Source organism: Arachis hypogaea, chromosome 12 (genome assembly GCF_003086295.3).
Source record: "Arachis hypogaea cultivar Tifrunner chromosome 12, arahy.Tifrunner.gnm2.J5K5, whole genome shotgun sequence".
NCBI lineage: Eukaryota > Viridiplantae > Streptophyta > Magnoliopsida > Fabales > Fabaceae > Arachis > Arachis hypogaea.
In genome coordinates this window covers 102,004,637-102,021,791 of record NC_092047.1, presented here as the reverse complement: position 1 = coordinate 102,021,791, position 17,155 = coordinate 102,004,637, and the positions used below count along the sequence as shown (strand labels likewise).

The 17,155-nt window shown below is 33.2% G+C and overlaps 1 pseudogene; it reads left to right on the top strand.

Moving 5' to 3' along the window:
* Positions 1-1,877: 1,877 nt before the first annotated feature.
* LOC112730385 (protein NRT1/ PTR FAMILY 8.2-like) lies at positions 1,878-15,572 on the top strand (annotated as a pseudogene).
* Positions 15,573-17,155: the final 1,583 nt, after the last annotated feature.

Sequence of the window (17,155 nt, the reverse complement as noted above, 5' to 3'; positions counted from 1 at the left end):
TATATTTGGGCAGGAAGTTTGATGAATAAGACCATTTTTCATAAAAAAAAATCGCGCATTGATTGGTTTATAAATTCCCCACCATTATCTGAGCGAAGTACTTGGATTTTCTTGTTGAACTGAGTTTGAATCATTTGGAAGAAAGCAAAGAACTTATCAGGTACTTTAGATTTGTGTTTAAAAAATATACCCAAGTCATGCGAGAGAAATCATCCACAAATAACACAAAATATTAAAAATTATTATGAAAAATAGGAGATGGACCCCACACATCAGAGTGTATTAGAGAAAAATTGGAATTGACTCTAGTGTTGGTTGGAGGAAAAGAAACTCTGTGATTTTTTGTACGAATACAAGTTTCACATTTGAGGGTTCAGTATATACTACTTGTAAAAAAACTAGGAAATAGTAACTTGAGGTACCCAAATGAAGGATGTCCAAGACGCATGTGCCATAATCAAAGTTGCCTAGTAATCGTTCCGTGAGCAAGCATGGCATGACCCTGGTGTGCTACTTCATCAACATAGTAAAGTCCTTCTCGCTCAGTACCACGCCCAATGATCTCCTTCGTAAGAATGTCCTGTAAAAGACAAAAGGTAGAGTACATGAGTACTACACAATTTAGTTCCTTTGTTACTTGACTAACAGACAATAATTTTGATGATAGTGCAGGGACATAGAGGCAATTTTTTAATTTCAATTTTTCTGAAAAAGTAATGGAGTTTCCTCCTTTAACATCAATTAATTCTACACTAGCTGTTTCAATATGAGCTTTTGAGGGTATAGTCAAGCCGTTAAAATCATGAAGGTCATGAGTCATAATATCGGTAGCCCCACAATCGAAAATCCATTCATTTATCTTTTTAATTGGATTCTGATTTTGGGTCTCCCCTTTATATTGAGCCGCGGTCTGTGCTGAGCTGCCAAGGAGTTCAGTAGTCCTTACCCTTACTGCCGCTGCTGCCTTGCCATCGTGACTTGCTTCCTCTCTCTTCTGCCCTCGCCACCGCTGCTGGTGACCTCTGGGATGCTCACAGCAGCGGCTCTCTTATTCTGATTTTTTGAAGATTTGGGATTGTTTTTCCACCAATCTGGATAACCCACAATCTTAAAGCTGTTTTTTTGTGTGTTTCTTCTTTCTTCTTCCACCAATTGCTTTTTCCATCAGAGTTGTCCATAATGAATAATTATATCTATTTAGTTTGAAACCAATTGACAAATTATCAGAATTAGTTTGTGAAGATTGCATGCCAAAACTATTGCGTGACATATTTGCAATTTGTAATGTGAATTCGTCAGAATTTATACCATAGTAACAAGAAGAACCCATTTCACTATCAGTTCCTTCTTTTAATTTTCTTTTCTAATTTGTTGTCGTAAACTCGTAATACAAACACCGTTCTTTGTAGTGTATGTTCCATTATATTCATAAATGACATTCCAAAATCGAAAGCAAACTTATACAGCATGAATGAAATGAAGCCAAGCGATTGCTACCACGTCATTTTAGCTTGGTTAGGTAAGTGATGGATGCATCCTTGGAAATTAAGACTTAGATCGATGATGTTATGAAAAGGACTAAGATGTAACCATGCTATCTCATTATATCTTGCATGTCACATAAAGTTGTACGGATAGTGGGAATTTAATCCCATGTATTTTGGAGTTCAAGCTAATGAAAAGCATTAATATCCTTAATTAATTATTGGTCATATATATATATTGCTAGAATTATATATATAATTTCTGAGATTATTTGATTGGTTGTGTTATATATATGACTATTAAACCTCTCTGGGTCTCCCACTAATTAGTGATAACTTTATTTTTATATTTCTACTTTTACTCACACGCAATAAAGAGGCAGGGTTATATGCATGGCAGGTTTTCAGATGAAAATAGTATGTGAAATATTACCAGAAATGGTATATGGTGTTCTAAATTGAGGTTGTTTTAGTCACAAAAACAGAAAAAATTGAGATTGTTTTGTCTCTTAAGCAAGTTTCTTAGCTTTCTCGATTTCTATATATAAGATCTTTTATCTTATCCTTATCACGATCTCCTATTTCTATGTAGTCTTAATTACTTTATTATTCTAATCATATTATATCTTTCAACTAATGTCTTTGGTGGGTATAACTGTATAACAGACCTACACACATGTAAGTAATAACTTCTGCTAATAAGATATTGATAATACAAACGTTGAAAAAACATGGTGTGTATAAGTGGCTTTTGGACCACAGCTTATTATTCCATCTCTTTAATGATCATAAAAGAGAAATGAAAGAAAAAAGATTGTCACTTCATGCCAAAGGTCCACACCAATACTGAAAAATCAGCATTTGGAATTTCATTCCTTATATGTCAATAGTACTTTGCATTTTATCATTTCTTGATGGGGATTCTCAACTGGGGGCTTAATATATATATAGTTCTGTTTAACTTATAATTCACTTGATTCCAACTCATTATGTTTTCCCATTTATGATTTAACTTTGTATATCTGATTATCTGTTTGTTATTTTCAGGAACCTACAAACCAAGCTTTGTAGGTAACAAACAAACATAACAAGAATCAAAAGTGATACTATGGCAGAAGCGCAGAAGAACCCTTGTATACAGATGATGGAACACTTGACATTCATAAAAGACCTGCCAACAAGAAAAAAACCGGAAGTTAAAAGGCGTGCTGGTTTGTTCTTGGTATCCGATTCTCTTTTGTTTTTTCATTGAGTCATTTATGGTTAAACTTATATCAATCCATGTAGTGGAGTTCGATGATCTTAAGATGCTGAAAAAACTTATGGCAGGTAATGAATGCTGCCAAAGGTTGGCATATTATGGCATGATGAGCACGAACCTTGTGAACTATCTACATGACCGTTTTGGCCTAGGAAATGGTGCTGCCGCGAACGCAGTCACAACATGGTGGGGAGATATTGGACAATAGCTAGCTTCTCAACCATCTATGTCATTGTAAGTTTTGTTCAATATCAAACTTTTTTGTTGAAGTTCATATTATAGTGAGGCATTTAGCCTGAACTATTTTTCTTTGTTCTTTCCGTCATAGTTTTCATAGTTATAGTTGTTTATTTACTTTGTAGGGAAAGTTGGTGTTAACATTTTCTGCTGTAGCACCTGGACTGAAGCATGTGTGTCATGGGGCAAGTGATTGCCATCCAACAACAGGACAAACTGCAGCTCTCTTCATCGCACTCTACTTGATTGCTCTTGGAACCGGCGGTATCAAACCGTGTGTTTCGTCTTTCTTCAACTGGTTTTACTCTTCTATCAACGTGGGTGCACTCATTGCTTCGTCAGTGCTGGTTTGGATACAAATGAATGTGGGATGGGGATGGGGTTTTGGAATCCCTGCGGTTGCCATGATCATTGCAATTATATTTTCTTCATCGGTAGTCGATGGTACCGCCTGCAAGTACCCCGTGGCAGCCCCCCTTTACTCGGTTGCCATGAGACTTCGGATGCTGAATCTGCCATCAGAGGATGCGGCAAACTTGAACACACAAGAACTTAAAAGTGAGTTATTCACACCATGCTGTCATTACTTAATTATGATAAGGAAAACTACAGGTAGACAATAAAAATATTAAACAATGTAAATAATATGTTCATTTCACTAGTGTACGGATGGTTATTTTAATATTAAAATTTAGATAGTTAATTTAGCGGTGTAATGTGTTTTTATTTGATTAGTGGTTGTTCATATTGTTCAACAAAGTCATTGTCCCTCTGGCATTCCCCTTATGATAAACTAGAATGAGATGGGGCGGTAAATTAATGATAGTATATAATAAATATTAAAAATTGTTATATTTTGTAGAATTAAATTAAATGTGTAAATTAAAGTTAAAAGGTATTTTATTTAAAATAATTTGTAATAAAAGATTTGAATATTAGAATTGTATGTACAAAATGACATTTTTATTTGATGGTTTGATTTTTACATTTATTTTAATTGATGAACTTAGTCTTCGTATGTGGGGCTCATCTTCTTTTTTTTTTTTTATTTGTTGTTGTTAGAGTTGTTATTTTCTTCTTTCTGTGTAGGTTTTTGTGAAGGCATGTTCTTTATGAATTGTTAAGTTATATGCATTTTTTATTGTGTTGTTTGTTCCATCTTTGCAAGTATGTTCTTCTTCCGAAGATGTGTCTTGAATTTGTATAGTTTTCTTTTTTCTTAATTTCTTGATGGGTATGTGATCTTCATCTAATGATATTAGTATTGGCGAAGTTAGTTCCTATAATCAATAAATAATTTAAATTAGAAATAAAAATTATATCTAAAATAAGTGATTTTTTTTAGTATTACCTGTTTTATTTGTTGTAATGAGTGTTGAGGTTCATTGTTTTTGGTTGGAACAAATGTCATGATAAGAGTGTATTGTTTAAAACTTTCTTTAAGATTAAAATCATTTACATTGACTTCAAATATAAATAAGGTTGCACAAATTTTTCAAATGGAATGGTGCTTCATGTCATTACTTTTCTAAAGTGCCATTACATTTGAAACAGTTGTACCCAACAATTTTTTTGCTTCGTCATCAAATAGTACAAAAGTTGTTGTACCACTTTGATCTGAAACCTTTAATTGAATTTCGAACCTAAAATAAGTATTGAGTTAGTAACTAATAATTTGATAGATGAGATTATGAAAAATATATAGAATTACCTTATTGTTGGATAGTGTGATGTTTGATTATATGTGCCACAAATGTAGTTATCTCCTTTTTCATATGCTTTCTTCTTACACTTTTTACATTCAACATAATTATCTCCCTTGAATAAGTTTGAGATGGTGTGTAGTTCGGAAATAATTTTTTTGTGCTAAATTTGATGTTATTTTAAGGAATAGTAATAAGAGACTTATATAAGTAGTTCAAATAGTATGGAATTTGAATATTTGTAACGTAAAATTTATTATGATTAATAATATTATTATGACATTTGTAATATGGATATTTATTACATTGAATGAGTTATTTATAAACATTAATAAATTAATTATTAGAATTATAAATTTATTGTATTGTTTACAACGGTAAAATATAATATATATAGGAATATGGATTTAATGTCTTTGTAAATTACAAATTTAGTTAGACGCTATTAATTTCTAATTATTGTTGGTAATTATTGTATTGTTTTTTGTATATTTTGTTTTTTTTTTTCTGATTTGAAAATAATAGATGATTTGACAAAAATTGAGTAGTTGATTCTAAAATTTTGCCAAGTAAGTAATGTTGTTGACATGGCATTAATAGGAGAAAAAAATATTTAAAAATAATATAGGTAAATTTATGTATCTACTCATATATTAATAAATAGATTATTTTGGGCAACCAAAACTGGTTGCATCCAACATATACATAGTATTAGTTAATTATGAGGTTTTAAGTTAAGTTATCAAATATTCTCTAATAAAAAAAATCTTAAAGAAAACAGTAATTGGATAATATGTTGTAAAATGGTGGTAATTTAGTAAATAGTTTTTAAAATAGTTAAATTTTAATTAAAAAAAATCATCAACTATCACATAAAACAACTAAATTGTGAATTTAAATGTGGTTTCAAGTAAATATATATGTATTAAACTATTAATAATGATTATTTTCAAGAATTTGAAAAGAATATACGCTTTCCAAAATAAAAAACTTTAACACTTAAAAATTATAGGTTTTTCTAAATTCTTCTAAGTTAATTTTTTATTAAGGTTTTATTTTTTTATCTTGGTAAAATTTTATATTTAAAAATAAAAAATTATCTTTCAAATTAGATTTTAATAAATATTGTCAAATTTTTTATAATCTATCGTCATTAAAATTATACAAAAATATTGAACTATAAATAAAATTATAAAAATATTGAATTGAAGTTTATTCATTTGACTTCATATAATCTTTATATTTATTTTTTTAAGTACTTAATTTTATTTATTAGTTTTATATCTTTTTTAGCTTACATTTAAATATATAGTATAAGAATTAAAGTATTAAATGAAAACTAAGTACGACTGTAACGTTTCCAATTTATTATATTTTATTTTTCATAAATCTAAACCCCATTTATTATTCTCTTTTGTCTTTTATTCTTATGTTTTTCTAAATGTTTGGATAAGGCAGCAGTAGAGACAGATTCCGACCGCATAAAGAATTTGCCAAATTCATGCATTCATTATTTAGAAGGACAAAGTAATTTTTATTTTAAAAAAGGTCGACTCCTATTTTTATATTTTATGAGACATGGCAGCTCTTTTATGTTTTTTGGAGTTAAAAACAAACGGAATAAGTATACGTATTACTAAACGGTAATGAATGCTAAATTGGTACGTGAAAAATAGATAGGGATTGATCTATTCTTAATTCTCAAACAAAAACGTTGTCATTTTAAGTGGAGATTAAAATGGTGCGTATAATACGTGCTTTGGGTTTCCATTTAACCCTTCTTTCTTTTCTCCTAATTACAGAATACCCAAAAATCTTTTCATGTTCTCTCAAAGACGACAAAACGACGACCCTCTACTTGATTGTGGAGTTGAGTAAGACGCTGATAGAGTTGCTGACAACGCTCCAAGTGAAGCTTCAGACGGCACCACTAACGGACTCCCTGACCACATTGACAGAATTTCCTTGTGCAAGTCTTCGAGGTAAGTAACGGATTATTCAACTAAAATATTAGTGACATTGTGTATTGTTTAATTAGTTTTGGGTAATGAGTGTTTGCATTTTTTTTTTGCTGGCTTCGTGTCGCATTACACATATAGAGTTTGGTTAGAGTTCAATGTTGCTAATTTTGGGACATTTTGCCATCAAAAGATAAAGATGTTTTTCTTTCCTGCAATGAAATTCATATATAGAGAATAGGGTTCAATGGAATTCATATATAGTTTGCAAGTGGGTTCAGAATGCATCAATTTTCTTATATTAAAATCACAAACTCTATATATAACAACAAATCTTACCGATATAGTTATCTTTATTCAAATTTTAATATTTTATATATATATATATATATAATATTATATAGAATAAAATATAGTTTTTGTTCCCAACGTTTGGGATAAGTCCCAAAGTTGTCCTTAACGTTTCAATCGTCCTGTTTAAGTCCCTAACGTTTCAAAACTGACTCAATGTTGTCCTGTCATTAGGGATCCGTTAACATAATTGACAGCGGGACAAAATTGAGACGATTTTAAAACGTTAGGGACTTAAATAGGACGAAAACGTTGGGGACAAAAATGATACCTAGAAATAAATTTTAATTTTATCCTTCAATAATATCAATTTTTTACTATACATAGTATTCAATTATTTTTTAATCACATCTAAGTAAATTACACTTAATCATATTACTTTCATTTTAAATAAATTATTTTTTTTTATAATTTTACTCTTAAAGATTTTTAGTTATCATGAAATGTTTGTAGAATGACTAGTATATAAACTTGCAGAAAAAAAATAATATATATACAATAAAATATAAATTATACCTTTTGTTTCTAATGTATCAAAATTTTTTAAAATTATAAAAAGATAAATTTATTTAAAATGAAAGTAATGTGATTAAGTGTAATTTATTTAGATGTAATTAAAAAATAATTGAATACTATGTACATTAAAAAATTAATATTATTGAAAGATAAAATTAAGCTAAAATTTATTTTTATGTATCGTTTTTGTCCCTAATGTTTTCGTCCTATTTAAGTCCCTAACGTTTCAAAATCATCTCAATTTTGTCCCACCGTCAATTCTGTTAATGGATCCCTAACGGCAGGACAACATTAAGTCAATTTTGAAACGTTAGGGACTTAAATAGGACGATTGAAAAGTTAGGGACAACTTTGAGGCTTACCTCAAACGTTGGGACAAAAACGATACTTTACTCTATAATATAATATAAACATTGCTATGATTAATGTTTATAAAAGAGTTTACAGCAACTTTCTATTAAAGTTTAAGGCAAATATATACCTTAGCAAATGTTGATGTACTCTATCGAAATTTGATTTTTCCATGAAAAAAGAAACCAACAAATATATACCTACCTACTTTGACTATATTACATCATGCATAGTAGTGAGTTTGGATTTTTTTTTCTTGTATCTCCATATATGTAATACTTCATCAAAATATATACCTACTTTGACTATATGTACTCTATTAAAATATATACATGCTTTGACTATATGTACTCTATTAAAATCACAATTATTTCTGTAAAGGCTGTAATGTAAAATATTGATTACTTTGTTTGTCTCAGATGGATAATTTTATGGTTATTCATGTATTTCATTATGGAGAAAGTTTTAAGAGAAATTCAGAAGGGGTATTATGTTATCTTAATGAAAAAGTGCATAAAATATCCACCCACGGATTTAGACTATATTAACTTTTTTATCTAAAAACTTTATTTAAGGAGTTAGGGTATTGGTGCACGAAATTGTGATTTCTAAAACGGCGCCAAAAACTTGGTACGCACGAATGTAATCTCAACTCTTTGTCACAACTCCGCACAACTAACCAGCAAATGCACTGGGTCGTCCAAGTAATAAACCTTACGTGAGTAAGGGTCGATCCCACGGAGATTGTCGGCTTGAATCAAGCTATGGTCATCTTGTAAATCTTAGTCAGGCAGATTCAAATGGTTATGAGGTTTTGATAATTAAAATATAAATAAAATAGAAGATAAGATAGAAATACTTATGTAAATTCATTGGTGAGAATTTCAGATAAGCATATGGAGATGCTTTGCTCCTTCTGAATCTCTGCTTTCCTATTGTCTTCATTCAATCATTCGTACTCCTTTTCATGGCAAGCTGTATGTTGGGGGATCACCGTTGTCAATGGCTATCGTCCGTCCTCTCAGTGAAAATGGTCCAAATGCGCTATCACCGCACGGCTAATCATCTGTCGGTTCTCACTCATGTTGGAATAGGATCCATTGATCCTTTTGCGTCTGTCACTACGCCCAACACTCGCGAGTTTGAAGCTCGTCACAGTCACCCCATCCCAGATCCTACTCGAAATACCACAGACAAGGTTTAGACTTTCCGGATCTCAAGAATGCTGCCAATTGATTCTAGCTTATACCACGAAGACTCCGATCTTTCGGAATGGAGGCTAAGAGATACACGCTCAAGCTATTGCAGATAGAACGGAAGTGGTTGTCAGGCACGCATTCATAGGTGAGAATGATGATGAGTGTCACGTATCATCATATTCATCAGGTTGAAGTGCGAGTGAATATCTTGTAATAAGAATAAGCTTGAATTGAATAGAAAAACAATAGTACTTCGCATTAATTCATAAGGAACAGCAGAGCTCCACACCTTAATCTATGGGGTGTAGAAACTCCACCGTTGAAAATACATAAGTGAAAGGTCTAGGCATGACCGTGAGGCCAGCCTCCAAACGTGTACAATAGTCAAAATAGGAACATAAGATGGTCAAAAGACATAAAATAAATCTCTAAAAGTAGTTTTTATACTAAACTAGTAGCTAGGGTTAACAGAATTGAGTAAATGATGCAGAAATCCACTTCCGGGCCTACTTGGTGTGTGCTTGGGCTGAGCATTGAAGCTTTCCATGTGTAGAGGCTTCTCTTGGAGTTAAACGCCATGTTGCAGCCTGTTTGTAGCGTTTAACTCTGGTTTGTAACCTGTTTCTGGCGTTTAACTTCAGAATATGGTAGGAAGTTAGCGTTTGAACTCTAGTTTGCGTCATCAAAACTCGGGCAAAGTATAAACTATTATATATTTCTGTAAAGCCCTGGATGTCTACTTTCCAACGCAATTGAGAGTGCGCCAATTGGATTTTTGTAGCTCCAGAAAATCCATTTCTAGTGCAGGGAGGTCAGAATCCAACAGCATCTGCAGTCCTTTTTCAGCCTCTGAATCAGATTTTTACTCAGGTCCCTCAATTTCAGCCAGAAAATACCTGAAATCACAGAGAAACACACAAACTCATAGTAAAGTCCAGAAATGTTAATTTTGCTTGAAAAATAATAAAAATATAATAAACATTAACTAAAACATACTAAAAACTACCTAAAAACAATGCCAAAAAGCGTATAAATTATCCGCTCATCAGGTATACAACATATAAAGAGATGTATTGGTTTGACAACACTGCTAATGATATAGAAGTTGGACTACATGTTATTAAAGGTGATGCTGAGATAAACGAATTGAGGGATGCTTAGAGGAGAAATACGGACAATAATGAATTTTATCTTTACTTTAATCACCTGATAGATGTTCCCGAAGTTTTTGATGATGGTGTGGAGTGTGATACTATTGTACTGAGTAATTCATCATCATCTTCAGATGATGGATATGAGACCACAGAAGATGGGCCTTATAAGCCTCCTCCTCCTGGTTTTGAAGATACAGACATCAGTGATGAGAGTTTGGAAAAGAGAAAATATTTAGAAGAAGAAAAAGAGAGTTTCACCTTAAAAAAAGCTAGTCATGGCCCAAAAGTTCAAGATAAGGCTGGCCCAAATGTGGAGGTTGGCACTAGCCCAAATGTGGAGGTTGGGGCTGGTTCAAGTGGAAAGGATAGTATGACACAGCTAAAAAAAAGTCTGTCCAAAAAAGTCTGTCCAAAGCAGGCTATGGAATACATGATCGAAGACTACAACATCTAACTGAGTGGTAAAATGATAAGCAGGGCACTTGAGGCAGCTAGGGAGGAGGTAATTGGCGACGAAGATGCACAGTATAGTAAGATTATGGATTACCTGATGGAACTGCATAGGACAAACCCTGGTTCAACTGCAAGATTAGATGTGATACCTCAGCCAGTCTCTTCCTTTGTTTGATAGACTATATATAAGCTTGAATTCTTGCAAGAAGGGCTTTATAGAAGGATGTAGGCCTTTGATTGGATTAGACGGTTATTTTTTTTAAGGGCTATTACGGCGGTCAACTACTGTCTGTAGTGGGTCAAGATGGCAATAACCATTTTTTTGTTATTGCATATGCAGTTGTGCCAAATGAGTGTATGGACACTTGGAAAATGGTTCTTAACACAATTTTAACATGACTTAGGTGATAGCACGGAAAGAGGCTAGAACTTCATTTCAGACCAACAAAAGGTAGTAAAAAATAGCTGTTTCATTTCATACATTGTTATTTATTGATATGCATTGTTGGTACATATTGTGAGAATCTCATACCTTGTTATTTATTGATATGAATTGTTGGTCTGAATTGGTTTATTGGCATTTGTTATTTATTGATATGCATTGTTGGTATATATTGTGAGAATCTCATACCTTGTTATTTATTGATATGAATTGTTGGTTTGAATTGGTTTATTGGCATTTGTTATTTATTGATATGCATTATTGGTCTGAATTGGTTTATTGGCATGCATTGTTGGTTTACTGGTAGGGATTGGCATTAGTCTTAAAGGACATATTTCCAGGGGCTTTTCATAGGAACTGCGTACTACACATTTGGAAGAATTTCATTAAGCAATTTAAGGACCAACAGACCAAGCAACTTGTATGGGATTGTGCACGTTGCACCACACAAATTGAGTTCAAGGCAGCTATGGAAAAGCTGAAACAGATCAGTGTTCCAGCTTGGGAATATCTTGATAGGTTTGATCTAGCTGCTTGGTTGAAGGCATTTTTCAGTCCCGGACCCAAGGTTGACAATATCACCAATAATATGTGCGAAGTTTGGAATGCTAAAATAGTGGCATATAGAGGTAAGCCAATATTGACAATGTGCGAGGACTTAAGATGTTATCTAATGCGGAAGATGGCAGCACACAAAAAGAAGCTAGAGAAACATGTTGGCGCTTTAGCTCCAGTGCAGCAAAAAAGATTGGACGACTTCATTAAGCCAAAATGCCATAAATGGAAAGCTATCTGGGCTGGAGATAGTAAGAGAGTTCTTTTTGAAGTGCACTTTCGAAATCACAAGGTTAGGGTTAATCTTGAAGAAAGAACATGCACATGCAACCTGTGGCAGCTAAGTGGTAAACTTGTTTTGAATATTATTTTGGATTTGAAAAACTGTATATTTGTTACATAGGATTGATTGCATGTGATAAATTGAATTCATGTCTATAGGTATGCCTTGTAGACATGCAGTGGTAGCCATGTCTAAGATGGGTCTTAGGCCTGAAGATTTTGTGCATAAATGGCTGACAATGGAAGCAGTAAGAGCTACATACTCACATTAAATCAAACCGATTAATAGTGAAGAGTACTGGGTACAATCGGATGTTCCTAAGACTCTTTCTCCTCCAATCAAAAGAGCTGCTCATAGGCCAAAGATGAAGAGAAGAGCAGACCCGGTTGAGAAAGAGATGAATCCAGACAAATGTAGAAAAACCTTTCAAGTCACTTGCTCAAAGTGTGGTCAGCTAAGACACTACTACAAGACTTGTACCAATGCACTTCAAGACCCGAATTGGAAACCCATGACAAAGAAGGAAAGAAGGGCAAAGAAATGACCTTTGCAATTTGTAGAGTCAAGCCAAGCTAACACTGAGCAGGTAAAATTCAACAATTGATGATTCGCTTTAAAAATATATTTAATATGCTAACTGTCCTATAAATATATAGTTAAGGGATTAAGTGTCCTAATTGGTTGAGCCTTGTTGGGTTCCAATCTTGTGATTTGACGATTAAACAAGTTCAGCAAACAGGAGAGAACAACTCAACTGCCAATGCTGAAAAAACTACATTAGATGGTGCTGTGAGTTTATGCCAATTTAAGGTCTTCATTTGGCATAATACTAATTTATTTGTTACCCTAACAGTTACCACTTATGATAGGCTAAGGCAAAGAAGAACAAAAAGAAGCTTCTCAAAACATCCGCAAGAGGACAATCTGTGGACCATAGTCAAGGGGAGAAAATTAATGTCTCCCAGTCTGCACCCCAAGCAGATGAGGTAAAAAATGGTCTTAAATTAAATTTGCAATCTCTATTTAATTTAATTATGACATTTGCTATTATCTTTTCCGAGGATAGCCTACAACAAAATTCAACACCATATCTACACCATGCTTTAGAGAGTAGCAGCAAATTGTGAAACCCACTGCTCCAATAGCACAAGGCTCAAGTCGGATGAACCTACGGCCAACTCCATCTATTGGTTCAGGTCAATCTACTTCAACGAACCAAGGTGTATCAACAGGAGTATCAGTAGAGACTATGGCTGCAGCAAGACTTTTTAAGTTCATCCCCACTTTAGGGATTAGGCCTCCCAATAAGAATTGAGTAATTAATCTAGTTTTACAAGTTTTGGGCTAGGAATAATAGATAATTTGAACAATATCTTGTTAACATTGTGTCTATTTTGGTTATCAAATTACTTGCTAGGACAACTATGTTGATTAGGGACCTTGTGTTGCCCCTACTTTTGTTATTATATAATTAGATGCTAAGACATGCAACCAGTGATATAATTGGTTGAATACTCTTTTGGATAACTATATTATTAAGGGCTGTTATAATGCTTCCCTTATTTTATTATTATGGCATCATATGTTAAGTTTTAACTTTCAACAGATGGCTTCTTACTTTATTCAACAAATTCATAATGCCTTATTTTATTACAAAATCATGTATACTACTGCATTCTTTAAAATTGAATAAACAAACATATAAAAACAAAAGCAGGTTAATTATATTCATGCATGAAAAGTGATCAATAGCAACAAATGCCATAGCGTAAACAACTTAACAACCATGATCACCATGTTTCACAATACTCCAGAAGCAACATTTGATCTCTCTAAACTACACCACTAAACAGGTTTCCAACTACAATTCTAGCAACAAATGCCAACATAACACATCCAAGACTAGTGCACTTAATTTGACTGAAATTCAATCTAGTTTTCTTCAAATGAATTTTTAAGCCAACCAATCTTTCCTCTAGCTCCCTAACTTTGTTATCATCTGCAGAAGAATGACCTTCTTTATGATTCTGATTCAGCTTCAAACCTCCAAACAAAAGAGTCTTCGTAGCATCCTTATTGAATGATGCAACATAATCATAAAGCCAACAAAAGTACTTGCAATAAGGTGTTGGAGTCTACAAAATAATATTCTTTATCAAGAATCTAATGGAAAACAAAGTGAACATAATTTTAATTCTTGATAAACCTACCTTGAAGTATGAGCATCAATGGAAAACAAAATGAACAAAATTTTAATTGTTAATAAACCTACCTTAAAGTATGAGCATTGAAAGAATATTATGTATGGGTTCATATCAGTTCCGGACATGAACAAAATTGCATAAATTTCACAATTACACTCTGGAGCAACCCACTTCTTCTTCCTCCTTGATCCCACACTCCCAGTAACATTCAAACTCCAACCTGATTCGTTTTTAACTCTCCCACTTTGCTGATTTGATGTCGACCCATGTTCTTCACTCTCAACCATGCCGTCCTAGGGTTTACAATCAAACACAGTGACATATTTCCAGAGTAGATAGTGAAGAAGCGCAGCATTTGAACCTCCCATCCCACTTAAAATGACAACATTTTTGTTTGGGAGGTAGGACAGATCGACCCCTGTCTATTTTTCACTTTCCAGCTTGGCACTTAATTGACACCTGACAGCCAGCTCATCACCGTTAAGTGATACGTATACTTATTCCGTTTGTTTTTAATGCCGAAAGGCACAGAAGGGCCGCCCTGTCTCACGGAATACAAAGACAGGGGCTGAGACATACTTTTTTTTTTGACAAGGATCGCTTTGTCTTTCTGAAAAATGGACAGGGATCGGATTGGGTGTTTACTCCCATGAAAACTCTGCACGGTAACACAAGTTGAAGAGTTCAAATCCGTGATTCGCTTGCTCCAAGTTTGGGCTTTGCTTATTGCCTTTGGAATTGTGTACTCTCAAATAAGCACCATGTTTGTTCTACAAGGAAACACAATGGACTAGCACATTGGTCCAAATTTCAAGATTCCATCAACCTTCCTCTCCCTTTTCGACGATCTGAGCAGCATCATTTTGGCAGATGTGTATGACGGCATCATCGTCCCATTCGCAAGGAAGTTCACTGGACACAAACGCAGATTCCCAGAACTTCAACGGATAGGCATTGGCCTCATCATCTCCATTGTGTCCATGGTTGTGGCCGGAATCCTAGAGGTCGTTCGCCTCAACATGGTCTGGATAAACAACTACTATGATCTGGAGACCATCCCCTTGTCCATTTTCTGGCAAGTGCCGCAGTATTTCTTCATCGGAGCGGCGGGAGTCTTCGCAAACATTGGTCAGATCGAGTTCTTTTATGGTAAGGCACCTGATGCTATGAGAAGTCTCTGCTTGGCTCTGTCACTAATGACTAATGCCTTGGGAAATTACTTTAGTACCCTTCTTGTTACCATTGTGATAAAGGTCACCACAAGTCATGGAAGGCTTGGTTGGATACTGGACAATCTGAATAGGGGCCATCTTGATTACTTCTATTGGCTTTTGACCCTCCTCATCTTGCTCAACTTCCTTGTGTATCTTTGGATTGCCAAGAGGTACAAATACAAAATAGTGCCAACAAATGGTCGTTGAGATACTGGCATATCATATTCCACAACTTCGCTATCTTCTAACTGGTTGTGAATTTATAGGTTTTTCTTCAATGTTTTTTGGAGTAATATTTTTTTTCTCTTGGAGTTTAGTTTTACGTGGTTATTGCCATCTAGTTCTCATTTAAAATGGGAAATATTTGCTATATGTATATTTTACATGAGATATCAACTCATCTATAATTATTTAATAGATATAATGGAATATGAGTATATTTAATATAACTCATTTCAATCTTGATGACTTGGACCAAAAGAAAAACAATAATGCAGCGCGATTATTTTTGTGACTGAAATCTCATAAGAATGAAGGGCTAGATGAAAACTCCTTTCATGTCCCCGTTCCTGACAAATGAGTATGTTAATAGGGAGGAAAGTCTACGGACTACGGCACAAAAGCCATTAGCGGAGGTGTATTACCGTTTGTAAACAATGTGAACAATGAGTTCTAGAATTGATTCAATAAAGTAGAAAAATACTTCACCGCCAAATTACCTCCTAAATCTGAACATTAGGATAACCATCGGTACACCTAATGAATTGAACATCCAGCTATTATTAACCGTGCATGAGTAAATCGAATAAAAAAAAATAACCATCCAATTAAAAATAATCAATATAATCATCTGCATATCTATTGAATTAAACATTTGATATATCTATTGTTCATATTGTTTAGTATTCTCATTGTCTCCCTATACTTTTCCGGTGTATTATCACTCTTTTGTGGCAATCCGCCACGCTGGAAGTTTGTTATGTCAGCAACCGTACAAAACAGAGTTTATTTTACAAATCAAAAATATCCTATACTAGTTAAAATTAGTGATAAGTGTAAAATATATATTAGAATATAAAATATATATTAAAAATAAATTAAATAATATATAAATATGATTGTATGCGCACACTCAAAAATTTTTTTTGGTGACTTATGCACGCTCAAGTTTGACATTAGGTAAGGTGTTTTTTACTTTTTATTTTAGTTGCCAACAATTTTTAACAAAAAAAAAAATTAATTAGGTGTCAAAGCATGGTATCTAATACTTTTGTTGTGTAAATAATTTTTGGAATGATAAGTATTTTCGTTAAAAGAGTTAGAAGGTGGATGGCTAAAGTGTAAAAGGTGAAAGTAGAATTTTTGGAGGGTAATTTTTGGATGGCTAAAGTGTAAATAATTTTTGGAATGATAATTATTTCTATGAGTTGGGAGTGTAATCTATTGTTCATGTTATTCACAATCTTTATTGTCTATCCAGTGGAATTGTTCTCTAAATGGTTTTATTTTTGGTTCGCTCAGAACTTTGAAAAACACTAACACTCATTAGCAAAAAATTTGTAATATTAAAAGACTAATGACAACAACCTTAAATATTAAAAGGCTTTAATAAAGGCACCTACTCAAATGAAGATGTTAAAAACATCTTTTTATGAAGAGTCTTGTATTAAAAGTGTACTTTGTTTGTTTGACTACACTTTAAAAAAAGATAACACTTTTATAGCATATCAAATCAAACCCTACAATTCATCATCTAATGGTAAAAAAGATGCATCTTTATATACATAAAG